Source organism: Triturus cristatus, chromosome 5_2 (genome assembly GCF_964204655.1).
Source record: "Triturus cristatus chromosome 5_2, aTriCri1.1, whole genome shotgun sequence".
In the NCBI taxonomy this organism is placed as follows: domain Eukaryota; kingdom Metazoa; phylum Chordata; class Amphibia; order Caudata; family Salamandridae; genus Triturus; species Triturus cristatus.
This window is the reverse complement of record NC_140588.1, coordinates 476,022,797-476,050,383: the sequence shown is the minus strand read 5'-3', so window position 1 is coordinate 476,050,383 and position 27,587 is coordinate 476,022,797. Positions and strand designations below refer to the sequence as shown.

The following is a 27,587-nucleotide window of genomic DNA, read 5'->3' as shown; positions in this document are numbered from 1 at the left end:
GGTGTGTGTGGTGATGTAGAATATTTAGAATGCTCATTTGACATGACAGTTCTGAGCGAGGACCTACTGTGTAGAATCCAAAGAGTAATATAGAGGTTGATACACAGTGATCAATCTGGATTTATTCCATGGAATAATATGAGTTGAAACCTGAGAAGACTAAATCAAATAATGGAAAGGCAAAAGGGATCTGAAGCAGTATTAGTGGGGCTTTGCTTGGTGCTTAAAAAGCTTTTATCTCTGTAGCAAATGATTACTTCTTCAGAGCAGGAGATGTGATGAACATTGGTCCAAGAACGTTTCAGTGGATCAAGATCCTTGACTTTAAGCCTCCAGCTAGAATCAAAATGGGTCAGGTGGACCAACAGCATGGATGTCATCTGTAGATTCTATTGTTTGCTATCACTTTTAATACAATGGCATTTAATTGAATTGCAAACTGGCTGAAGGGGGCATAGATGTCATATGAGGCAGCATGTAGTGTCATTCTAGGCTGATGATCTGCTAGAGTGCATGACCAGACCCACCTAGGTTGTTCTTTGTTTGCTTGGAAGAATTGGAGAACTGCTGGTCATTTCAGGGTTCAATGTGAATGGCAAATTATGCATCTACCCTTTCGGAGCTGCCTGGGAGTGAAGAAAGACAACCATTTTACCACTGTGGTTGAGGCGGGATACAAATAGACTAGGCTGGGGGTCTCTAACCTTTTCTGTATTATTAGCATAGTAACAGTGTCCACATTAGACAGAGGTCACCATATGCAACATTTTCAGCTCAGTGCATCAGGCAAGCCTTCCAGCTGTAATGTAAAAAAGGCTTTACATGGGTAATGCTTCTAGGTGGGTAATACTTAAGCTCCATGCCTGCAATACACTTGGCACCAAGGTACTAAATGAGTTTTACTTCTCCCCAATGCCACACGGTTTAGCACTCAAATATATTTAGAAATTCAACCATTTCTTTCCAAATATTAGGTTAAGAGTTCTGAAAATACACACATTTTCATCTCTAATGCACGTTGATCAATTTTGGTATACGTATATTTATTCAACAAGCAAAAGCTTCTGATTTAGCAGGCTGGGCTGCACACAGGAGAGCTCCTTACAGGTAGCTGGAGAGCTACCAGTGGTTCACAATCTACATGTTTTAGAAGTCTGGATTAAGCAGTACCAGTATAGATGCACACAGGCTATAAAAACACATAGGGGCATACTCTCAAGGAGCTTTCGCCGAGTTAACGCAACTTTATCGCAGCTAAAGTCGCGATAAAAGTATCACACCATTCACAAGCCGGTGCTAACAGCCCACAGCACCAGTTTACCTGCGATAGCAGCCGCAAAAAACATCACCATAGATGACCGCGGCAGCTATCGCTAATGAGATGCAGAGTAGGCGTTTCCGAGCAAAAAGCCGCGACAACACCACTCCACAACATTCTCAACGACCAGCCACAAAGACCACGAAACATGCGATAAGGCGCGTTAGCTGCAGGAAATTAACACCTGCGCTGACCTGGTGCAAAGTCGGATGACAACCTGCACCAGAAAAGGGAGCCAAGCCCAGAGCCACACCTGGAGAACAACAGATGACATGGAGCCACTGAACATGCGTGCCAGACACCCAAGAGGGCCACAACACCCACTGCCACCACCCACAGGGCCACCAACCCCCAGGGGCCCCACCACTTCCCCGGACCAACACACTACACATCAACGACACAAAAACATGAACAAAAGGACCCGCCTGATGTCGCACAATCGCAACAATCAACATACATGTGAGCACTGAAACCCTGATCCATACATTCACCATTGAAAGACCAAACAAAATGTCACATCCTAATTTGTCACCAAACAACTATTTTGAAGAGTCATTATGGGGCATCCCTGGACAATCTGTGACACTCAGCCTGCAAGACAATATCCAAGATAAGAAGGTGTGTCAGGCACTCATCAAAGGACAGGGAGAGAGAGAAAGAGAGAGAGAGAAAGAACGAGAGAGAGAAAGAGAGAGACTGAACAAGGAGCTCAAGGCCAATCAGGCCCTTGGCTCATGTAAACATGCCAACAACTGAGTGTGTCTCGAAATCTGTGCACACCAAATCACAGGCCTGGCATCAAAGTCAGCACGAATTCCACATCTCATATAAGCAATACAAGCAGTGGCCAGACAGAAATCAGGAATGAAAGCCCCTTTGTCTGAACACACAAGGCTGAAGGCCAACCGAAAACCCGACCTTGGTCCTGAATGCGGCTGGCACACCCTGCACGAGATACCATACCAGCCTCCGACGACTCCCACACCACGAACTGCGCTAATGAGACACCAATGTGCCCACACCCCACACACACTTGTCCCTGCACGACCTACACCTGCAAGGGATGCCCTTGACAAATTGGCTAAAAACTACCCATACTTCCAAACGTTGCAAACACATACAACTCATTGCCCAGAGCTGTGGCATATCGTCCACCGAACTGCCGCAGGTCTGAGGAGTGCCGGTGCCACGAGACCAAAAAACGCAATGGCAGGCATTCCCGGGCACATGCACAACCCCTGTCACGTGGAACTGTACCATGCATGAATGCTGCATCTGTTGGGATCCATGCCAATGGCAGTGTTGCGTATCAGTTTCTGTCTGAGTTTCCGTCTTGCCTACCTCACCTGCATCCAGCCCTGGTTCCACTGTCGATCATGCATATTTGAGTCGCCCATGGAGGTCTGCCTATCCAACGCAACGGTAGCTGAACTGGATTATGACCTGACAGTGTGCCCCTTGCTGGCCTACGAACTGTAGAGTCACTGGGATAGCCGTGCATGGGATGCACGGATCTTTGGCGTATTTGCTGGTAGTTGCGCATGGGAAATTGCACAACTCCTCGTGTGTAGTGACCACATCGAGGCGCTCCCCTATTGGGCTGTGTTGCGGATTGGGGAAACAGCGTGGACTGAGCACATCTGCCCGGACCAGTTAATGGAGTGACTCACCCTGGTGTTCCTTGAACCTGACAACGACGTACTATTGGAACACATTGCACATGAAGCTGCGCTGGCATTCATGGACGAGTAACTACGTTCCTGCAGCCACATTGGATTGTCACCCACAGCACAGGTCCCAAAACCTTGTTGCATCGTGGGGAATGCTCACATATCTCATCACAACAGAGGACATGTCTGCCTTTGTCTGGACTCTGAATGCATGTGCGTGGGACTACTCGTGTGTACACACACCTGTGCAAGGTGATGCAGTTCCATGGTCGGAGCAGCACAGCGTCGTTTGGCAATGTTACAAATTGGGACACACTGCTGGGGGGAGAACACACACATGGCAATGTAGCACGACATGTGACCATGTCGGACCCTTTCACCTGATCACTGTCAGCAGAGCAGATAATTGGCGCATTCTGGTGGCAGAGCACTATGCAGACCCCAGGGGCTGTAAGTCGTGCCCCCTCACACAGGGCAAAGGACAGTTGCCAAACAACACATGACTCGTCCATCAAGGCAAGGTGGGCTGAGACCGCTGTCATCCGTAATGATTGGTGTTCATTTCTGCCTCCCCATTTCGTGCACCTCAACATGTTCCCATGCTGCGTGTAAGTGTCTTAAGCATGTCCCTGCATGTTGTGGCTGTTGTCTTGTCTGTAATGACACGCACATGCCAATAAAGTCTACGCAACTTCACTGGTGTCTAACTGTGATGAGTGTTGATTAGATTGACCACTGGTGTGCCACAATGAGCATCATCCCTACACAGGGAGGGTCTGACTGATGCATGTACAATGGGGTGGGTTCCTTTGGACAGCTCCACCTCTGTGAGCCAGACATTGTCTTGGGATAGTTGCTGGCAGACCTGTGCACTTACATGTCTTCAGCAATGTGAGTATGGTGTCCAACCTCTGACCATGTGGAGCAATGTCATAAATCATAACAGAATGTGTCCACACAGATGTGTGTGAGTAGGTATGCGACGTAAAGTTCTTTTGTCACATGTGATGTAGGGCACCACTCCTGGCCTGCTATTGATTCGGTCATTCCTACACACAGCCCTATTCAATACATGGATGCGTGCCTACATTGGGGGGTTGTGAGATTGTTGTTAATGTGCAATGGAGACACAGTTAGTACTCACCTTCACAGTCATCCAATTGGCCATGTGTCTCAGGGATAAACATGCGCATTGATGTCATTCACCAGGTTGTACGTTCTTGTGCAAACATAGTCCCTTCATCCAGCCATACTTTCATACGTGAGTGAACATACTCATGACACACCTGTGTGATTTTGAATGTTTTATTCACATTCTGGTGAATGACGGAGCTGGAGCTGTACATGGCCATCCACGCACACATAACATGGAGGCCCAGTGGTGGGCCAACCAGAGTCCTTTGGGGATTAAAAAGTGATTTGGAAGAGGGAGAGTGCAGTCGGCAGCAGGATTGCTGTGCAATTGTCAAGCAGTGAAGATGTGGCAGTCCATGTCAGGGTCCGGGTGGATTTCGCAGAGTGTTCTGGGGGTCAGTGGAAGGTGTTGTCCCAGGGCATGATGCATAGGGCAGAACCAGGCAGGAATAGGCCATCTGGCGGTGATGGATTCTACCACCTCCTTCTTCACGCAGTAATTACCATCCACATCTTACTCCTCCGATACTTCTTCTGTGTCTGGTGTGTCCCATGTGTGTGGCGGTGTAATGGCTCCATCAGTGTGTGCCACTGACACATCAGGGTGCGAAGGTGATGGGGCTGCATCACTGTGTGCCACTGACACATCAGGGGTCGGAGATGTGTGTGTTGAAGTTCCCGCTGCAGTTCTCTGGGACTGGCTCAGTGAAAGCAATGGCAAGATAATGAACTGCAGGGCATGGATGATCCCAGCTACATCTCGCTGGTGTTCAGCCGTGGCAGCCATGCCTTCAGCCTGCATCTGCTCCATGGTCTCCATTGTCCTCCGCATCTGTGCCACCTATGTGCTGTCATCATTGGCACCTGTCTGACTAGACAGTTCCTGTATCCAAGTAATGGCCCCAGCGAAGTCAGCCAAGGATTGTCGGTGAGCATGATGCGGACAAGGGGTGTCCGTTAGGGACTGTACATGGTCCCTGATGGGACTCAGACACCCACATATGGCATCGAGTTTGGCTGCCACAAGCTTGAAACCCACCCCCAACTCCACCTGGCAACCCAACACACGGCATTTGAATTCCATGTATTGTTCGTGGGGGTCCTGGGAGACAGCCGTGATGGTGTGTGTTTCCTGCTGTGTGGTCTGTGCAGGTAGTGTGGTCACCTCGAGGCAGCTGGCCTGCCCTGCTCCTGGGGGTGGAGTGGGGTGCAGAGGCTGTCCATTATCCGTTGGAGGGTGTCTTGACATATGTGCAGGTTGTCCTCTACATCATCAATGATGGGATTTGTGGTCTGCTTTGCAGTAGGTCTTGATTGTCCCTCTGCAATGTTAAGGGGAGATGCAGGTTAACAGTGTGTTCCATGTATGTTGACGCTTTGCAGATGTTTACATACAGACTGCATGACAAGGCACATTGTGACTGTTTTGGTGGAGCTAGCTATTTGATGGCAGACAGTGGGATTTTCGACTACATGACGGATGTGTGGCAGTTCCCGTACATTATCATCACACAGTGTCAGATAATACCGGACGTGAGTGGACAGTTACTACACACAAGCGGAACCTGTTGTGTCCTCTGTCCTGTGGTGTAGGTGTTGCACTTCGGACTACATTGCCTTCATAGCTGATGTTCTGTGATTGCTATGTGTGTGTGCTGCATTGTGGGGGAGTTGCCCCTGCAGCTCTAATTTTGTGTACCCTTATCCCTTTGAGGCAGTGTGCCTTTGAATTGTGTGCTTTTCGGTGGCTGAAATGTTTGCGACTTGGGTCATATGTGCTCCTGGACAGATTTTGTGGCCTTGTGCATTTTTCGTTTGCTACGTATATTGGATGGCATGGGTTGTGGGTGCACGTGGATATGTCAGAGTGTGACCTGCTCCTTTACGGAGGTGATCCTCACTGGGCCACCTCCATGTCGAATCGTGCACCATGTCATGTATTTTGGCTGCTGCCATGTTATCGGTCATGCAGTGTCACTTGCATAGTCAGTGTTGCTCACACAGCAGCTGCTTTTCTGGATTCATTACATGTGCATGGCTCGGTTGTGTCGTTGGTGATTTGGAGGGGGCCCATATGTGCACATGGTGGACAGGGGTCTACTTGGTGTTTGTATGTGTGCTACAGTGTTGCAAGTGTATCAGGGACATGTTCCGCAGTCATTGTGCGTGTGCAGTATGCTACACATGATTGTGCATGTGTGCCATTGTGCCCATTTCCCCTCCCCCAAGTCCCTGGTGGTTACTCACCCTGTTGCTGTTGGGTCAGGTCATTTCGAGCTGTGTCCATGCCCCCAACTTCTGCCACAGTCTCCGCACTGATGACTGTGGCCACCATTTCCTCCAGCTCCTCCTGTGGCGCAGGACTTCCACCTCCAATCACCCTTCCTGCCTTCCTGTTGGCGTGAGCTTCTCCTTGGTTTGACTGTACACTTCATGCCAGTGCCTCTTGACCTCCTCCATTGACCTCCTCGACACTCCGACTGCATTGAGGTTGAGAACGATAGACTGCCATATTTCCGTTTGGTTTGCCAGTGCCGCAGTGGAAGTGATGAACAGTTGTTGATGGTGTTCTATCACCTCCGTGACGATGATCCGGTCTTCCTGGGGACTGAACCCCGTCTTTCTCTTCCTCTTCTCCTTGCCCTTCCCCAAACACGGGGTTCCTGGCTGGTTCTCCGTGGGGCTTGTGGAGTTCGGCTTGTCCTCTGCACTCAGTACGGGTGCATCCATGGTGCTATGCAGTTTGAACTGGTTTTGGTGGGTTTCTTTTTGTTGCTTTTATAGGTTATTTTCCTGCATGACATGTGTGAATTGTTGGCATGTCGCTGGTTTTCGCTGCTTTTTGTATCGGCTTTGGGGCGTCGCAGCTTTTTTTGCGTTTGTGTTTCGCATTTTTGCAGCATGGCGTTGATTTTAACGCAGTCAGTTGATGCGTTATCTGGAGACTATCACATGGTACCGGTGTGTTGTGAATACTTGGTTAACACGGCGTACATTTTCCGCAATGGACTGCGATGTTGAGAGTTGTGTTAAGTTACTTTTGCGATGGTTATCACACGTTCTTGAGAATATACCCCATCACACGTTCTTGAGAATATACCCCATAGTGGGTTATTCTGGCTGAGGCTGACAGTGTGTAATCGTCAGACTGGTCCTGCGCAAAAGGATCATGCTACCTAGGATGATATAAATATTTTAGGAGGCATCGATATGTATAGAAATATCACATTTTTAAAAAGCTGATAATTTGCTCATATCACTGGCCTGAGGCGTGGGACAAGTCAGAATCTCGCTATAGATTCATGCACTGATATAGATACAGAAGGGGGTCTTTCTCTGCTGAGCATTTTAATCAATATTATGCTGTTGGTTAGCCACCCCTTAGAATATGGTGGGCAGCAAAAGGAGCAAGCTCAAGAAGCAGGTGCAGGCCAAACCAGGTACAGATTTACATAGGTTTGATTTATCATACCTATGCCCAGGTTGTAATCTGGAATACTCCTGCGAGGGAAGATAATATGTAAAGTGTGGATGTATGTCAATGTCTGCCTAGATCAGAGGCATCCATATTGCTCAATGGAAACGTTGTGGGTAATATTAGGTTTTATCTAAGTGGCTAGAGATATCAGCAGATGCAGGACAATAGCAGAGGAGAATCACTTTGGACCAGGTTGAAAATTCCGAAAGGCAATTCCTACAAAATCCTGCCACTGTGAAAGCAGCTAGACAGTGCTCAGTTTGTGAAAAATAAATAAGTGCTAGGGCCAGTGGCAGTTCACATGAATCCCACTGCAGCTTGCACCGTGCATTTCCCCTGCCAATGCTGCCGAATGCCAAGACCAACACTACCTACTTACCAACATGCTCCTCTAAATTTGACAATTTGGACTATTCCAGGTCACCCAGTGTTTTAAGAATGGCCTGAATGCACTGGTATAACTATTTTTGAATGTATTAATTGTTAAACAATCCTCTGATATGTTGCACAAAAATAGAGGGCGCCTGCATGTGAAAGATGAGCATAAATATGTTCCTTTGTTAAGAAATACATGCCAGTGCTCAGCACAAGTAACATTGGCAAAGTTAAGAACTACAGCTAAAAATCCGCACAATTTTCCAAGCAAATCAGTGACCTTTTCCAGTTTATGCATTACATGATCAAAGTAAGAAAGTAGTCTGAAGTAAAGTATTATACAAAAATAACTGAAAAAAAACTAAGTGGACTATATAGGCAAAAGATTTAAATACTAAGCAACAGAACTGCAAATGTAAATTTGTTAAAATTCAATGGGCCATATGTAGGTGGCATACACTTTACCGATTCTAAAATACCGAATCATACCGATTCGGTATTTAAGAATCGGTAAAGTGTATGTAGGTAATAATTCGGTAAATGTTACCGAATCGGAGTAAGTCGGTAATTACCGAATCGGTATTTACCGATTCGGTAATGAGGCATACCTTCCCATTGATTGAATCAATGGGAAGGTATGCCTCATTACCGAATCGGTAAATACCGATTCGGTAATGGGGGGAGCACATTCAAGGGTGGCAGGGTGTCACATTGACACCCTGTTGCACCCCTGATACGTCCATGTGTGCACATGTGGCGCACATACATGCCCTAGGGGCATGTATGTCTGCCACATTGCACACCTCACAGTGCACAAAAATGCATTTTCACACATATTCGTCATTTACCACCAACTATTAGTTGGTGGTAAATAACGAATCCCCACACCCACCACACAGTCCCCCTACATCTCATTTCTGTATTCGGTATTTACCGAATCGGTAAAATTACCGATTCGGTAATTTTACCGATTCGGTAAATTACCGAATACAGAAATGAGCCCCCTACATGTCAACAGCCTCAATACCGGTCGGTAACGGTATAATTACCGAAAATCGGCCGTTACCGACCGGTATTAGGCTACGTACATATGGCCCAATATCTTTTCACTAACATAAAGAAAAAAATGATTAACCACTTTGAACGCTTGTTGTTTTAGACAGCATATTTACACACTGTTGGAGTTGGCCCTAACAGTATGGTCATTCCCAAACCTTTTGACTTGAACTTCCTGTTTTCTGAACCCGTTTTTGTTGGCTTTTAGGAGTCTGCACACTTTACCTCTGCTAACCAGTGCTAAAGTGCTTGTGCTTTCCCCATTACACATGGTTAAATTGCCTTACATTACATGGCACATTTAATTTATTTGTAAGACACTAGTAAAGTGGACCTACACGTACCCACGGCCTGCAAATTAAATGTTACTAGTGATCTTTTAGTATTCATTGTGCCACCCACTTAAGTAGCCTTTTAAACATGTCTCAGGTCTGCCATTGCAGCCTGTATGTGCAGTTTTAAACTACAATTTTAACCAGACAAAATAAACCTTTTGCCAGGCGTAAATCTTCCGTTTTGATACATATAAGTCACCCCTAGGGTAGGACTGCTAGGGTAGGCCATAAACAACCAGTAGTGAGAGTGCAGTGTATTTAGAATGTAGAACATGTACTTTAAATTTGTTCATGTCCATTTAGTGAGAAACTCTTAAATTTGTTTTTCACTACTGCAAGGCCTACCTCTGACTAGAATAACATTGGGTTAACTTATTTGATTGAATAAATGCAAATGTTCAATTGAGAGCAGGTTGGAATGTTGAGGTTGGTGTCTCAAGAATTGGAATTAAAAAACCTCTTTAAATGAAAAGTAAGATTTTGAGTCAAAATTCAGTAAATGCCACTTTCAGAAAATTAATGCTTTCTTGTTCCAACCATTTGGTGCCTGCAGTTTGTATCGAGGACCACATGACTAGGTGTAGCTGGCAGTGGGTCTTTGTGTATTGCTCCTAGATGATGAGACAACAGAGCATAGGTGTTGGCAGGATAGGCAATCTCTAACTTGATGAGAGGGGGAGGAGGAGTCACCTACGTTACACATCACAAAGGCTCTGCCACAGCACATTCACAAAAGCATTTGACACTGGTCTAGTGTGACCACAGACAGGTTGGAGACAGGGAGGTAGGACGTTCTAAACACATCTGGAGTTGGAAACCTCCAGAACCTGCTCCTACTTCAAAGTGGGCACAATGTATAAATATTGGGCCCTCAACCCAATTCTTCAGTACATTTCTGGACCTGTGGAAAACTCTTCCAGGAAGAAGGACTCTGAGCTGGTGAAAGGACTGCCACTCTGCTGGACTGCAGACCTAAAGGATTTTTGACCTTCTGCTCTGCAAACCCTTTGCCTGGGTGAGAAGGACTGGACCTGCAACCTAGGAACATCAAAGTTTAGTTTCTTGTAACCTGCACTTGGACTCTGCAACTGTGAGTCGTTCCCTGTCAAGTGGTGCCACCCCAGTCCTGGACACTTGGAAGTGGGCCTGAAGGTGCTCTGCCAGCTCATTTGTGGTCCCAGAAGAACTGGCACATCTCCTCTGCTACGCAGCGCAGCACGAGCAGAACCGACACATCATCTCTGCTGCATGGACTTTTCAGCCTCATCAGATCCACCGCTACGCAATGCATTCCCGACGCAGGCCCTCGCATTGCAAGTAACTCGTCGACAGCCTCCTCGATGATGATGCAGGACCTCACATCGCAGCCTCTTATCTCCTTGGAACCGATGTTGCATGACGCATCTCCTCCGCTGCGTGACACATTCTCGAAGCAGGACCTTGCAACATTCCACAACCAGGAGTTTAGGAGCTCTTATCCAGCAGGCTCACCTGGGTCTCTGTAGCCAGCCTGTGCTCCATCACAGTTGGCCTAAACTTGTGACTTTGCCCTAGTCCAGCACTTTGTGCTTTTGGCGCTATATTCACTGACATCTTTAATACTGCCTATCTCCAGTCCTACTGATTAGAGTTTTGTCATTCTGCTCTTGATTTATTTATTAAAATGTACTCTTTTTTTTCTAATTTGGTGTGGAAATGTTCTTGTGTTGTGTTTCCACTTTATTACTTTTTGATGTGCTGCATACATTCTATACACATTGCCTCTAAGATAAGCCTGACTTCTCTGTGTCAAGCTACCAGAGGGTTGAGCACAGGTTAATTTTGGATTTGCTTATGACTTCACCCTGACAAGGATTGTGGTTGCTTATTAAGAAAGGTTTCAACCCCCTCAATCAATAATCAAATCAGTTTCATCAACAAATTCGGTCTTTTAGTTTTTATGAACATACATACATTAAATAAATAGTAAAAAGAAGTGCAGAAATAAGGACATGTGTGAATTGGGAAAAGGACAAGTGGGAAGTAAAACAAAAGCAGTAATACAATTCATACTTTAACTTACACTCTATGTGATGGCTGGGCAGCCTGAGTGGTGGCGCTGGTTAGTCCTAATAAACAGTCAAGACATGCAAGCCTATCGGGCTTGGCATAGTTTTCATTTGTGAAGCTGTGTGTTCCAATATATTTCCATGGGTCAAATCTTCTTACGAAATCATGCACATGGAAAGGAAACTTTATTGATGTATTTTACTCAGTCTTCATTCACTATGACTTTTGTATGTGTTTTTGCCAAAATATGTGTTAAGGCCAAAATCAATGACTGAATGAAAGAGATGTTTTATGTGGTATCAAATGTGTCCTACAGTGTTTCAATGGACATTTTGGAAATAATTTAAGTAGAGGTTGATCAATGAATGGTGAGCAACCGCATAGGTTATAATTTAAAATGTATTTCTCTTTCAGATGAAAGCAGCAAATTATGTCCTGGAATAAAAAGTAGCATATCATTCACTCTACTGTTTATTCAGTCAAATGAAAATCAGATTGACAGCGCTCAGAAGCTGAAGATACTTGGAATATTAAGTTCTCTGACTCTGCGCTGTATTCACTAAAATACTTGACATTATTGTCCGAAAATCTAGCTTCTTTTGATTAAATACCATGTAACACTAGTGGTTGCTTTTTTGTTATTTTTACAGACTGCTATGTAGGATATAACTTTTAGAGAATGCTGATGGAATAGCTTGAATGACAGCGCTTGTGTAACAGTGACGTTATTTGCTCTTGAAAAGTAATCAAGGTTGTGCAATACAATCTATGCTGTGAGGATTCTATATATATTGAGGGACAAGATGAGACTTCAAACCTCGTTGAAGCTAGGGATAGCAGCCCTCCAAGTAGATATTTCATGGCCCTCAAACCTGTTTCCATAGCATATGCTTCTCTGGAACATAAACAACTGAAAGGAATCACACAGCCTTACATTTGGGCTATTTCACAGGACTGGTCCGTCCAGAGAGTGCAGAGACTTTTTTGAGACCCCAGAAGGGCAATTTTATGTGAACCCCCCACAGCCCTTTTTTTGTTCTGAGAAGTCATGGAACTTGCATATGTGGTACCTACAAATATTGGTCAGTATCCTAGTATAAAAAATTATAGCAAATATTTCCAAACCCTATGCAATAGAGTCTAGTACTCGTGCTGCAGAATGTCTGCAGGTGTAACGGTTCTCCATGGTTGTTTATTCACCAAAATTCCAGGCACAGTAGCATCCTAAGACTTTTGGCATGTATTGACATCACAGGAAATGACATCGAATAGTTGATATGTTTTCTAAAACAGGCTTTCTAGACCCCTTGGGACTAAGGATTTGGTCTATGTGCCAACACAAGGCAGAAAGCTAGTTGGACCGCAACAACCCCGCAATCCAATGCAGTACTCGAGTAAGATACTTTTTCAGTAAAAATCAGTTGTATACAGTATCACAGGAATAATTAGCATAATCCAAACTGTCTTTCATTTTACAAAGGCACACTCTGGCACATTAGGAAACAATGGATATATTTTATAATGTTATTTAAAAATAAAAATTCTATCCTAGTATGCACAATATGTGTAGTGACTCTTATAAGGACAAACAAAATAGTAGCTGCAACATTTACAAGTAATGCGAAGAACACGTGAAAATATTGCTGTGTAACTGTATATCATCACCACCCTCATAACTTTGGCTTACTAAACTAAGCTCTACAACAACAAAAAAGCCTAGTTTGAGTTTGAAAGATGGTTTACACTCTCATACCTTCTTTGATCAATGAAGAAACTATTCAATATAATAGCATGGTCTTCTCTTCTTGTCTGCACCGGAAGGAAGGCTGATAAGCTCAGCAAGTGAAGGCTAAATGCTCCTCCCTTGAACCTTCAACAAAAGTAGGTGAAGTCATTCTGCATGGCATGTCTTGTCTTAATTTCCTGGCATGAAGTTCCTCTCTAGTTCTCCACGCTCGCTTCCTTACTTATATAACATTATCTGGTCACTGTTTAATCTTTTAGAATAAACAACTAAAAGAGACAGACCTAATGCTATTTATTTATTTTCTGAATTATGATAATAAACAAGAAATTAAATTATAAGTTTCAGAGCACTTTATTAACAAATCAATAACAGGTATTTTTAGAACAGAAAATGCAACGCAGGTTGAATTCTACAAATATATTAAAGCCAACTTGATTATAATGTTGCAATGAAAACTGGCAATAAACATTAATTCATTCTACATTTATCATTCATACTTAAAATGATTAACATATGTGACCAAAAAAGAGGGATACCTAGAAAAGCAAAAACATAATTGCAATATTCCTGTGAAAATTATTAAAGGTATATCTGATAAATATATTTGTATACATATATATGTCTATGTGCACAATGATAAATGTATTTCATTAAAAAACTGTTGCAGTTGGGTACATATTTTGTTTTAAAGAGAAAAATTAGAAAGGTATATAACATCCTTCTGTTTTTATTCTTCATACATTTACTTTTGAAAAGGAGCAAGTGTTGTGACTAATTTACAAGCAAGGGACAAACATCCAAAGGGTTACAAGTCCAGTGCAGAGTGATAGAATCCCAGATGAGTAAATGTCCTAGCAGGTTGCTGAATGCAGATATGCTTATTAATTCACAACTGTTTTGCCGAGCAGTTGAACTCAAGTGGAAATTTCCAGCCATTTTAAAGGAAGGCGTTGTGTATTTTTTCATATCAATCAAGATAAGTGTGTTTTTAACAAGCATACAAGTGAAAGGTAGTAAATGGCAAAGACATTACTCCCATGTTAGAGCAACATAAGATGTGAGTTTTCTCCACAGGATGATTGGACATCCTTGCTGTAAAATATAACATAGCCAATTATTTGAGTGAAGATTGCATAAACCATGACTGAGCGCTTACCTATTATACGTAGGCAATAATGGTTATGTTAGGATATTTTTAAAATGCATGGCTGCCACAGCAATGGGGCGTCCAGCGCTATTCCAGCTGGGTCTGGCGGCTCAGTGGACTAATGCATCCACTGCAGGGACCTGTGTTGGACCTCATGGTCATGGGTTCAAATCCCAGCTGGTCCACTCTGCCTTTCATCCATCTGAGGTTGATAAAATGAGTACCAATAAGTTGGGTAACAATAAACATCTTTTATTCATCGCCAAGATACCCTGGTTGGGGTGAATGTGCGCTTTACAAATACACATGTTATGTTATTCTCAAGAAAAAGCGGCTGTAAAAGACATAGAGGAATAATAAGTAGGATTAAACAGAGAACAATCAGGTCCTGAAAGACCAATGATTTTGAATGCTCATGATGGAAAGAAGTGTGTACCAGAGAGCAGGAGCTTTGGCGCGAAAAGAGCAGCTTCCTGCTCTTGTTATTCTCACATGAGGGACACAAGCCAAATTGAGATTAGCTGAGCACAGAGCCCGCAAGGGGAAGTATTGGTGGAGCAAATTGGACAAAATGGAAGGCCCCTGAGAGGTTAGGATTTTGTGTGCAATTCACAGGACCATGAAGTGAATTCACTTTTCCACAGGGAGCCAATTCAGCCTGTGGATAAAGCTAGAAACTGAACGGAACTTGGGATGGGCAAGCTGAAGTCTTCTGGCAACTGTCTTATCAGATCCTAGATACAGTGTATTGCAGTAGTTAAGCCTTGAAAGAATGGTAGGCTGAATAATAACCTGGTGTGTGTGAAAATCAAAATACCAGTCACCTTATCCTTATAGGGACAGGTGTTCTCCAGTATTGGGGTGTCTTTCATAGATTCACATGCTTGAATATTCCCCGTCGTCGGAGTGGGAGTCCCACGGTAAATAATATAGCAATATATACAGCCATAATATATATATATATATATACATATACATAAGTAATCATATAAAAACAGAGATATAAGTAAGTGATAACATCAAGAATGTCCCTATATGAAATCTCCATAGAGATACATGGAAAGAGAAAAAAGACATTCGCTGTCTATCTCTGTCATTATGTTAGTCCAAACTACGGCCAATCAGGCGCCAGCTCCTCTCTAGAACCTTCTCCTCAGAGCTCCTCACCTCAGATTTTCTACCGCACGTCGTGTGAAAGGGAGTCTCCCTGAGCTCTGCTCAGTTTTTTCTCTTCAGGATGACTTCAAGTAAGCAGTCTTTGTTTAGACCTTGTTCTTTCGTGGAAAGCTACGTTATTCTCAGAAGATCCACACAGTAAGTGTATTTACTGTCTTTACCCTAACCATGAAGTGGGTGAATGTAAATTCTGTAGAATTTTTCTACAAAAACTCTGAAAGACAGGGAAGGCCGTCTCTTGTTGTGGCTCCAGAGACTTAAGGATGAAGATGAAGTAATTTTCTGAGGTAGAAAACTTTACTTCTGGCCGTTCCCACACAGCCTCAAAACGCAGTAGTGTACAGGAGTTACCTACTCCTTTCCTTAAAAAGAAGAAAATGTCTTTGACTATGACATCTGCCACTTCTTCTTCTTTGAATACTGCTGTGTCGCCCACGAGACATAGTTCTCAGGCTAGTGAGGTTTTCAACTTTCCAGTTTTTCAAAAAAAAAAAAATGGCTTCATGTCATGTGAATCTATGAAAGACACCAATACTGGAGAACCACCTGTTTACAGGTAAGTAACAATTGTTCTTCTTTTACAGCACTTAAGCTAGAATGTGTTAGCTCTGATTGGCATATCTTACTGTGAGGAAATACCTCTTTTTGCATGATCACTCCAACATTTTGGACTGCTCCTGCAGATTGTTATACTCTGTTGCACTGGGGCCCTTCTAAGCAGGCACCAGTGCACGTGTTCTGACCCCTAAAAGGTGCACAATTGACTAATCCCTTATTAGCATATTTCACTTGCCTGTATGTTTCTAATACTTTGTACCCTGTGTACCCAGAACTTGTAAGTTAAATTTCACTAGTTGACTGCAGCACTTATTGTGCCACCACGGAAGTAACAAGGTCAAACACAACTGTGCCTGACAGAAGCCTAGAAGGCAGTTTTAAAACTGTCATTTCGACCTCTTAAAATCACCCTTTTGACAAGCCTAAATCTTCCTTTTAAATAGTAAAAGTAACCTCTAAAGTAGGGCATCCTAGGCCTCAGGCATGGTACATAGTATTTAAAAGTAGGGCATATGATGAATGTTTTTACCTGCCCTTACGGTGAAAAAGGCCCCAATCCCATTTTGTAAAGTAGCAAGGCTGCCTGTGCATTAGGGAACACTGGGAAACTTCATTAGACAACATATAGTTAACTTCAGATTGACATTAGCCAGAAAAATACTTCAAGCACTGATTTTTATATGTTTCCAACTTAATGCCTCAGTCAAATGTTGTCTATTTCCGAAATAGTGACTTTAGAAAGTCACTATGTTCCTGCGCCAAGCCTCTGGTAGCCTTTTCAGAGTCAATCCCCAGGTGTCACCTGGTAACCTGCTGCCCCTTTGCAAGGATATGTGAATGGCTCCCAGAAAGAGAAGCAAAGAACATTGGGTGAGAAGAGGTGTGACCTCCTCCTGACAGGATGACCTGGAGAATGTGCCCACCAACTGCACAAGCTTCAAAGAGTCACAGACAGCTGTAACTTACACCTAGACCTGTCCTTTCCATTGTCAAGATAGCCTGTCTGGTAACAATCCCAGTGGAGAGAAACCTGTTTCAGAGCTGGTTTGCAGGGGGAGTTTCTCATTATCCTAGAAACAGCTGAGGGTTGTGCCCAGGGCTCTTCCAAGGGTAAGAAAGGTTCAGGGATTGATGCTGAAGCTGTAGCTATCGACATTGAATCACTGGTCTCAGCTTGCCGGTTTCCCCTGCTGAAAAGATCCGTGTTTAGATAGAATAGCAGGAACTAAAAAATCGTACAACAAAATATCATTTCAAGAGTATCGAGGAAAAAAGTATCTTGAAGGTAAGTTTTATAGGTAAGCAAAGTTTTACTAAACATAACTTCACATATATGCACCTTGATGATATATATATCTTCAACATATGTAGCTGATGAGTTAAGAATAGTGATTCTATACTTAACTATTTCACTTACAGTCTCAATATTTTGGTCCTTGACATTTTTGACACAATATCCTGTCCACACAATATTTGTGTTTCCTATATTCTTTCAGTGATCCAAAAGATCTCAGCTTCACGTAGGCTGACATCGAATGGCATCAGACCACAAACGAGGCCTTCCTCAGTAGAGACTCCAGACATCACCTGCTCAGAACGTTCCTGCCATCAACCCCAAGTTTACTGCTGGAGCCTACTCTCCCATATGTTGTTTTTCATTTTTTTAACTGTTTTGGTACTGATAATTGCCTTACACATTTCTCCTAAGTTATGTCTGTCTGTTGTGCTGCGCCTGTCTGCAGTGTACTACAGCAACCAATAGTTGAGCTCAGATTTTAAATTATGAAGATCTCACCTGACCTGGTACAGAATTGAAGCATTATTACTTCATGAGCCCTCACATCCCCACCAAATAATAATCCATATTCTCACACTTACCAACATTATAGGTAGTTTTTGTCATAAGGGACTGTATGCTGTATCGTGATATGGTCTATTTGCTAATGGAGCGGCGAGTAGTATCTTTGACCGCAGGGCAATTCCACCTGAAATAAATGCAATCAAATTATATGTTCCATTCTTCATCATTTTATTCCATTCAACATCAATAATGTCTTATTTTTACTGTCAATCTGAGAATTGCATTCAATAAAATGTTCCAATGCTTGGTGTCTTTAAATCTCCAGTAGACTCAAAGCCCATGCATTCGACTGTCAGAAAAATGGGTTGGGTTGCTTGGTTTCTCTTCCTTTTTTTTTTTCTTCTCTTTCTTTACCCTTTTGCTCTTCTGCACTATGTCTGCACCCACTTGGCCTTATTGGTTTTTTATCTTTGATGCTTGTTTTTGTAGGTGCTGGTTAGGGAATATCTCTCCATCACCATAAACTCCCTCGGAGTCTTAATGCCCTGGTGGTTGCCGTTTGGGGAGGGGGAGACAGGGGGAGCGGGAGGGAGGGAAAAGCATAAAAATGAGCAATTTCATGCAAATAAGGTAATTTCTAGTTTTTTGTATACTGAATATAGTGTAGCAATTAGAGGGAACCAGACTATGACTTATGTTTTGTTTCTTATACAGCTTTCTGTTTTTTTGATGCTCAGGCTGTGGAATCTTCCTTGTTTTTGTAGATGGGGAGAGTAAAACTTTGTAGTTGGAATATTGCGGGTCTTAATGACAGAAATAAAAGGGTACAATTATTTCAACTTTTACGGCAGGACCCTGTCGATATCTTATGTTTACAGGAGACGCACATTTCAGACTGTGATAAAGAACTGCTTAATATTCCAGGGTATAATGTTATTATAGCCACCTCACAAACATCTAAAACACGCGGGGTTGCTATTCTTGTAAAGCCTACAATTGGTGATCCTAATCGTGCATTGGCCGATAAACATGGCAGATGGGCTATAGCTCAACTAAAATCTGGTCTTGTAATTTGTGCAATCTACGGCTCAAATCAGGACGATCCCCTACTTTTTAGAGATCTAGAGTTGGAACTGGCCTCTTGGTCTGGACCTCTTATTCTATGTGGGGATTTTAACATTGCTATAGGGAGACGTTCTCATACTCAAACATCCGTAAATTATAAGGGACGTAAGCCTAAGGTATATAGGGCCTTGTGTCAACTGATGGATAGCCATAATTTACTGGATATATGGGGACTAAGGAAGAAAAACGATGATGGATTTACTTATTTTTCATATCCACACAACAAGTATGTCCGAATTGATTATATTATGTCATCATTAGAGGACTCGTTCTTGCTAGATATAATTAAATCCCCAAAAACGATTTCAGACCACAATGCACTTACCCTTATTTTTGATTTGCCAAACTGTGTGAAGCCGAAAACGCAATGGTCCTTTGATAGAAAGCTACTTGTTAATCATCAATATATAGCCCATATAACATCGTGGGCCCAGGAATTTTTCGATTGTAATCAGTTTAGTGCTTCCAGACTGATTGTGTGGGACTGTTTTAAAGCAGCACTAAGGGGGGAGACTATTGCGTTTGTTGCTAAACGCAAAAAGATAGAGGACAACATTAATATCAACTTAATGCGCGAATTGTCTAATCTCGAGACTTATCATGCTACCCAGATACAACAGGGAGCTCCAACCCTCGATACTCTTCAAAAAATACTGGTATTAAAAGCTGAAATTAATAGTACTTTAACTCGAAAAGCTGTAGAAACATATGAAGCCAATAAAAGTAGACTATATGAATTCGGAGAGAATGTAGGCAGATATTTAGCCCTTCGAACACGACAAAAACAATCTCAAAATAAGATCCAGCAGATTGAGTACGAGGGCCAGGAATATTCCTCCTCATATGATATTGTGGAGGTATTCCGAAAATATTATCAAAAATTATATCACAGCGACAACTCATATTCTGATGGCGCCTTAAAAACTTTTCTCAAAAATTGGTTATCGGATCAAGATCTTAATCCTGCGGTTGATGAACTAGTTAAAGAAGATCTCGAAAGAGAAATTTCAATCTCGGAGCTGGAGATTGCACTTTCCGATCTTGCAAACGGCAAAGCAGCAGGGCCGGACAAAATTCCACTTGATCTGTAGAAGGTGTTAGGTAAACAAATATTACCCTATTTACTGGACCTGTTTCTGGGGGTTCAGTATCATTCACTTCCACCTGAATCCTGGAAACATACCAATATAGCCATCTTTCTGAAAAAAGGTAAACCCCCGCATCTCCCATCCTCTTACAGACCTATATCTTTAATAAACTCCGACTCAAAACTCTATGCCAAAATCCTAGCTAATCGGTTGAGTGGGATCGTCGAGCGTCTTGTCTCCCCGTGGCAACATGGCTTTATCCCTGGTAGGGGTACTACGGATCACACACGGAGAGCCATCACCCTATTTGACATCATGGGCAGCACGGGGGGGGAGATGTCGATGATCCTTCTCGACGCCGAGAAGGCATTTGATCGTGTTTCATGGAGCTTTCTCTGGAGTATCCTGGAATCTAATAACTTCGGGAATAAGTTTATTAGAGCTATAAAGACCCTATATATAGATCCTAAGGCAAAAGTTTCCATCTGTGGTGTTGAGTCGGAGTTTGTTGAGATACAGAGGGGCACGAGGCAGGGTTGTCCCTGTTCTCCTATATTATTTGCTCTCTATATTAACCCCCTAATTGTAAAACTCCTTTCCTCACCCGGTATTCGGTCTGTTGATATCGGTGTGTCATCAACGAAAGTCTTGGCTTATGCCGATGACGTGGCCATCTTAACAACAGATCCGGTTGCTGCAGTTCAGGAAATTGAACTAATCACCCAGTCCTTTGGTATCTTTTCAGGTTATTCCCTTAATAAGGATAAAACAATGGTTCTTTGTACAAATAATACGGTTTTTGACAGCCCTCTTAGAGTGAAGCAAGCCACCTATTTAGGTGTCTGCCTCTCTTCTGATGTGAAGGAAATCGACCATCTCAATTATACTCAATGATTTATAAAATAAAGACTGACCTCAGGAGAGTAGATAATTTACATCTATCTATAACTGGCAGGGCAAATTATTTAAAAATGAATATCTTCCCAAGGATACTCTACCTGTTTCGAGCAATTCCGAGTCTACCTGGAGGTAGTTTTATTAAGATCATTGATTCCTCCATGTCCAAGTTTATCTGGAGCTTCGGAAAGATTAGAAGAGCCCTACCCTTTTTAATTCTACCCCAGAAGAGGGGCGGGCTAGGTATTCCCAGTTTAACATTATACTTATGGGCAACATTTCTCCAACATATGGGCCCATTACTCAGTTATAAAACTACCACCTCGCTTAGTATGGAATATTCTATCCCTTCCATTTATGAGCTGAGTCTTGGGACTAAATGCCAAGGCCTATTTCTAAGGCAGGTTGAACCACTATATTATAAAAAAAAAATTAAAAGTTAAAGGTAGTCACGGATGCTTGGAAGGTATGGAAATCCGTATCCAAATATTTATTAATTCCAAAATTCACGAAATATACCCCCTTATGGCATAGCGCTATTATTCCTATCGGTCTTAATGACTCTACCGCCCGCAGGTGGGAATCCTTAGGTATTAATACAGTGGGCGACTTTCTCGGCCAGGATACTACTTTGTCATTTGGATGGCTGCAGCAGAAATTTAATATTCCAACTACTGATTTTCTGAAGTACCTTCAGGTGTTTACAAGCATTCGTGACTGTATCCCTAGAATTAAATTGGATAATATCAATTTGTTTGCTATTATTGGAAAACGCTCTACTAGGATCGGCACTCTTTATCAATTGCTGATCCAAAGCACTCCAGATGATGTAGAGCGGGTTGAGCAGGCTTGGGCCACAAGGTTAGCTAATCCAAATGTTGATGTCGATCTTTGCCTGGCCCTTTCATCTGAGCTTCTTATTCCATCGAATCTTAAAGCCCAATACTATAGAGTTCTCTATAACCTTTATTTTACGCCCGCAAAGTTATTTTCTTGGGGCCTACGGGTTGATGATAGGTGTCCGAGATGTAGCCAACCCCAAGCGAATTTAAGACATATGTTCGCGGACTGCCCCAAATTAGATTTATTAAAGGCCACGTTTATGGGATTTTGGGCTCAGGTATTTGGTCATTATATCCAAGACTCAGTAACTCTTTATTTAATGGGACATGATGAATCGCTCGATCATAGTACTGAAGAACAAAGGATACTTTTTTTGGGCACCGCTATCTTTCGTATTATTTTAGCTGCGCGGTGGAAGGATTCTGAATTACCTACTTTCCAGATGTGGCTTAGCCGTTTTTTGGCAACATATAAACAGGAGCTTCTAATATATAGCTCTAGAGGTAAAAAAACTAGGCTTCTTGGGGCTCAGATTTGGGCCCCTATTTCCAAATGGTATCTAAACATAGGTCTAATGATATATCTCCTTTGAACTGAATGATTTGTTTCCTACCTGATTCCTTTGTCTTTAGTTTTTTGCTTTTTAAAATTAGTTAAATTTAAGTGTCCCTGCTGGGCTTTATATCTATATAAACTGTTTGTATGATTCTCTATTTCAGATTTACTATTGTATTTTCTGTATATTTTGTGATATATTAGGTTGTATGAATTTTGCTCAATAAAAAAAAATAAAAAAACTAAGCCCATGCATTCGACTGTCAGAAAAGAGATTCTGTACCTATAATCTGCCAAAACTTGCTAACCCAAATACGGGTTTCTCTTGTATTGTCAGTCAATAAATTGTGCAAAATAAATGAACCTGTGATTGTTGATCAGGATCTTTTTTATATCTTACAGGTTCTTGGTTATAATAAAAAATCAGATGGATCAGACCTTTCATTACTAGTGAAATAAGAAAACCTTTTCTGGAAACATATGTGACTATTTTAGGATGAGGGACCAATAATGCTTTCACTGTGTATAATTATATATTTTTCAGGGGCTGTCTGACTAATGAATGTAACTGTCTCCATAATGATGAAAACAAAACAGCTCCTGGAGATTTTCTACATTTAAATAAAGATTTTTCTTATTTAAAGAGGCATAAGAATTCAAATTGAGAATCAGGCATTTAACAGCTTATACATCTCATGAATTTGTAAAGCAGCCTGGAATTATAAAGTCATCTGGGGATTTTTGTAAAACATAGGGGATTTGAATAATTTCTGTAAAACCCTTAATTTAATAAGGAACCTTTTTCCAAAACAGCATCATCCAGCACAGGATATGCAGTGATGGTCACTGTATGATAATCCCAACATGCTCTGTGAGAAGAAGAATGCAGTTCCTGAAACACAGGAAATGTCACTGTTCAGCAATATAGTTCACATGCACAAGCAAAATTATAATCAACATTATCATCCATATTAGAACATTGGAATGTTGGGAGCTCCATTGAAAAAAATGGAGTGCTCCGGACTTCCAGTGGCCGGTAGAAGCCCAGAGCTTGAACATTGTAATGCTTGTTCACAGCTGTTGCTGTGAACAACAGGCATCAAGGAGCCCGAGGGGATTTCAATCCCCTTGGGCTCCGTGAGGCCTTTATTTCATAAATAAGAGCATTCTGCCCTCTAGGGGCGGAATTTACTAACAGCCTTAGAGCCCTCCCTAGCGTGCTCTATCGGCCATTAAAGCCCCCCTCCCTTATTTAAGGCCCTCGTCTTCGACTCGAGCCTTTAACGCTGGAGCGGGTGCCTATATTAAAATGGACACAATATCTAGTACCAATCGAGATGCATGACGATGGTGGAGAAATGTATCTATTACAAAATAAACAGCCAACAAGTAACCATCTTTAACATTGACAGAATGGAGCAGGAATTGTCTTCTTTCAAAATCTGCACTAGTCATTTTCATGAAGCACATTTCTTGTAATGACATCATTCCAGTTAAAGTTACTTCGGTTGGAGGCTCATAATTGACGACAGTAGAGCAGTTGAAATAGCAACATATGTTTTGCATGTTGAATTGGTAAATGGTGTGAAGCTGGAGACACAGGAGGCTATTCAGTCCCTAGAAAGGGGCTTAGGATTTCATTGTGGTTGTACTCTTTTGGATGCTCATCTACTTCTGAGGCACGGATGTGTCAGTGGGGGTCTACTGTACAGAATCAGCTTCATAATGAGTTATGACATGATCAGTTATCACTTTCCTGTTTTTCTTTGCATCAGGCTGTGGTGGCAAAATTACTGTTTAAGTGCCTTCTACCCAAGAAGGGCGGCAGTTGGTCTGTAGGACAGGTCTGAAGACTTGTTTATCAGGCATTTCCCCCTGAACTAGCTGTCTTGCTTCACCCTAAAAAAATACCACTCCCACACAATGGCCCAAACACAACATAGCAGGAGACATATAACACAGCAACACCTAGAAAGGGGTTTTACTTTATAAAATGAAAAACATCAAAGACTCTCTTTTTAGAATAAGTCTTGGGGTTTTATTTATGCAATGCTCTATAACAGAAAGGCTTTCCCAGATGCAACATTCAAGTGTATATAGATATATATATATATTTATATGCAAGCAATATTAACACACATGGCAAATGTTACAGTTAAATGTATGAATAATAATAATGAATAAACAGGCAGCAAATAATACTGGATGTCCTGCAAGAAATCAAAAAGATATTTACACTAAATACATCAAATGATTACTTTAGATGTGCACTCTTAGTCACTCACACATCACAAAGAAAACACCTCAAATGTCCACAGCCACTGGAAATTCCACAAACAGCCACGCATCACAATGGCACTAGTCAGAAACAAATCACCTCATCGGTCGTTCACTCGACATCCCTGCCAGCTCAAGCTGGAGGAGCCCGTTGACAGCCAGGCATGGACTCTTGACCAGTACTCAGGTTCCGTTCTTTTGCCCTTGACCCAGGAGACTGGATGGTAGTGTTGGACTTTCAGGACGACTATTTCTATATCCCCATACTGCCTGTCCATGGGTGTTACCTGCGGTTTATGGTAGGCCATGAGTACTTTCATATTATCGTGCTCACTTTTGGCCCTACCAGCACCCCTCTGTGTTCCCGAAGGTGATGGCAGTGGTCATAGCTCATCTGTGCAGGTCAGGGTTTCCAGTCTTCCTTTATCTCGATGAATGGTTCCTTAAGGTGGGCTCATCCCAGGCTGTTGTCGCCCACCTCCAGACTACAACAGACCTCACACCTGACTCCCTCTCAGATGCTCCGTTTCACCTGAGCTGTTCTGGATACAGTGCAGTTTTGGGCTTATCCTCCGAAGCTGCAAGTCTGGGATATTTAGGCAATGATACCGATGTTTCATCCTCTATCCTGGATTTCAGTGAGAATGACTCAGGCTACTGGGCCTCATGGTGTCCTGTTTCCTGGCTGTGACACATGCCAGATGGCGGACGCGGGCTCTGCAGTGGGACCTGAAGTTCCAGTGGGCACAGCATCAGGGGAATATCTCTGACATATTCCAGATGTCATCAGGAACTGTAAAGTGGTAGCTAATAAACCATGAATGGGTCAGAGGCAGAACTCTCCCCTTTCCCCAATCAGATCTCCCAGTAGTGACAGATGTGTCACTCCTAGGATGGGGCAGCCATCTAGGAGAGGAGGAGATCAGAGAACTCTGGTCTCCAGCAGAATCCGGCCTCCATATAAAACTGCTGCAGCTCCAAGTGATACGACTAGCATTGAAAGCCATTTTCCCCTCCATCAAGGGAAGGCTAGTGCAGGTGTTCACGGACAACACCACCGCTATGTGGTACTGCAACCAACATTGTGAGGTGGGCTTGTGGACCCTTTGTCAAGAGGCCCCACATCTCTGCAAATGGCTGGAACAGTAGAGCATATCTCTGGTGGTTCAACACCTGGCAGGTTCCTTGAATGCCAGAGTGGATGAACTCAGCCGTCGATGCCTAGCGGATCACAAATGGCATCTCCAACCGGAGGTGGCACAAGGTCAGCAGTGGGGAGAGCCTTGGTTAGATATGTTTGCCTCTGCAGAGAATGCACAATGTCAGCAGTTCTGCCTCCAAGGCAGTTCTCGCTTGTAGACACTTTTCATCTTGAGTGGCTCTCAGGCCTCCTGCATGCCTTTCTGCTCATACCACTTCTGCACAAAGTTATCAAGAAGATCAAGAGCGACCGGGCCCAAGTCATCCTTGTGGCTCTGGACTGTGCACAGAGAGCCTGATATTCCAAGCTTCTCAGCATCAGCATAGATCATACGATCAGGCTGCCCCTTCGGGAGGATCTTCTGTTGCAGCAGCAGGGGATGGTCATCCACCTGAACCTGTCTGTTATCTTGGCAGCCAGGCATCCCTCTACCAAAACGGTATACGCCTTCCGGCGGAACAAATTTGTGTTATATTGTATAGAGAAGTCTATTTACCCTCTTAATGCTTCCCTTTCTGATTTCATGTTTTTCTTAACCTTTCCAAAGCAGGGCTCTGCTCTGGGCACTCTAAAGGGTTATCTGCCTTTTTGCGGCAGCCTGACCAACCCTTTTTGTTTGAGTCCTCTATTGTAAATAGGTTTCTGAAAGGTCTTGTAAATTTGTTTCCCCCTTCTCTTTTCATAATGCCTCGGTGGGACCTTAATTTGTTTCACACTTTCTTAATGTGTGCTCCTTTCGAGCCTCTTCCTAATTGTCCCCTCTGGTTGCTCACCATCAAAACTGCCTTTCTCATGACAATAACATCTGCCCGGAAGGTGAGTGAGCTGTAGGCTTTACCATCCAAGCCTCCATTCCTGTCTGTTTTCCAGACAAACTGCTTCTTCGCACTAAGGCCTCTTTCTTGCCGAGAGTGGTAACACCATTCCATGTAGGCCAATCAGTCACCTTGCCCTATTTCTACGTTCTGCCACATCCCTCAAAAGAAGAGGAGGGACTCCACCGTCTTGACCCAAAAACAGTGTTGTTGTTCTGTCTTGACTGCACACAAGAGATCCGGGTGGATGAACAACTCTTTGCGGGATATGTTGGAGAGAAGAAGGGTCGGGCGGTGCAGAAATGAACCACTTTGTGCTGGGTGGTTCTCTGCATTAAAATCAGCTTTGCAGTGGTAAAAAAGCAGGCGCCTGAGGGCTTAAAGGATCAATACACCAGGGCTAAAGCTGTGACCACTACGTCTCAGCCCTGGACATCTGCCAGGCAGCAATGTGGGCATTCCTGCACACATTTACCAAATGTTACTGCCTGGACAGTCAGGTCTGCAGGGATGGGCATTTTGCCCATTTGGTCCTGCAGGACTTTCTAGTTTAGAATTTGTTTGAAGCCCACCACCGAGGACAGTATTGATTGGGTATCTATTTAAAGGTAAAGAACCTGCAGCTAGATGTCTCTATCAGATGAACAAGTTACTTACCTTCAGTAATGCATTATTTTACAGAGACAACATCTAGCTGCAGATTCCTTACCAACCCACCCATCCTCCTCGCTCTGTGGACAGATTTCTGAGATTAGGGTTGATCTCTTTTGGGGCCTTGATTGGACAAACCAGTATTAGTGCACTTCATGGCTCCACGTTCCTGGCGTGGAAAGTCATGAAAAGTAGCTGACATCAGAATTCCGAGGTGGCACCTATATATTATTAATATTATTATTATTTCGGATTTGTAATTCGCATGGCTGCCACAGCGACGAGGCGTCC

General features: G+C 43.1%; 1 protein-coding gene across 1 annotated transcript in view; it reads left to right on the top strand.

Annotated features, from left to right (window-relative positions):
* NME8 (NME/NM23 family member 8) overlaps positions 1-13,476 on the top strand; it is a 1,023,835-nt gene extending 1,010,359 nt beyond the window's left edge. Inside the window, exon 17 of the mRNA XM_085606381.1 lies at positions 11,830-13,476. The gene's annotated coding sequence lies outside the window, so the exon portion shown is untranslated. The remainder of the gene's footprint in view (positions 1-11,829) is intronic.
* The last annotated feature ends 14,111 nt before the right edge of the window (positions 13,477-27,587 follow it).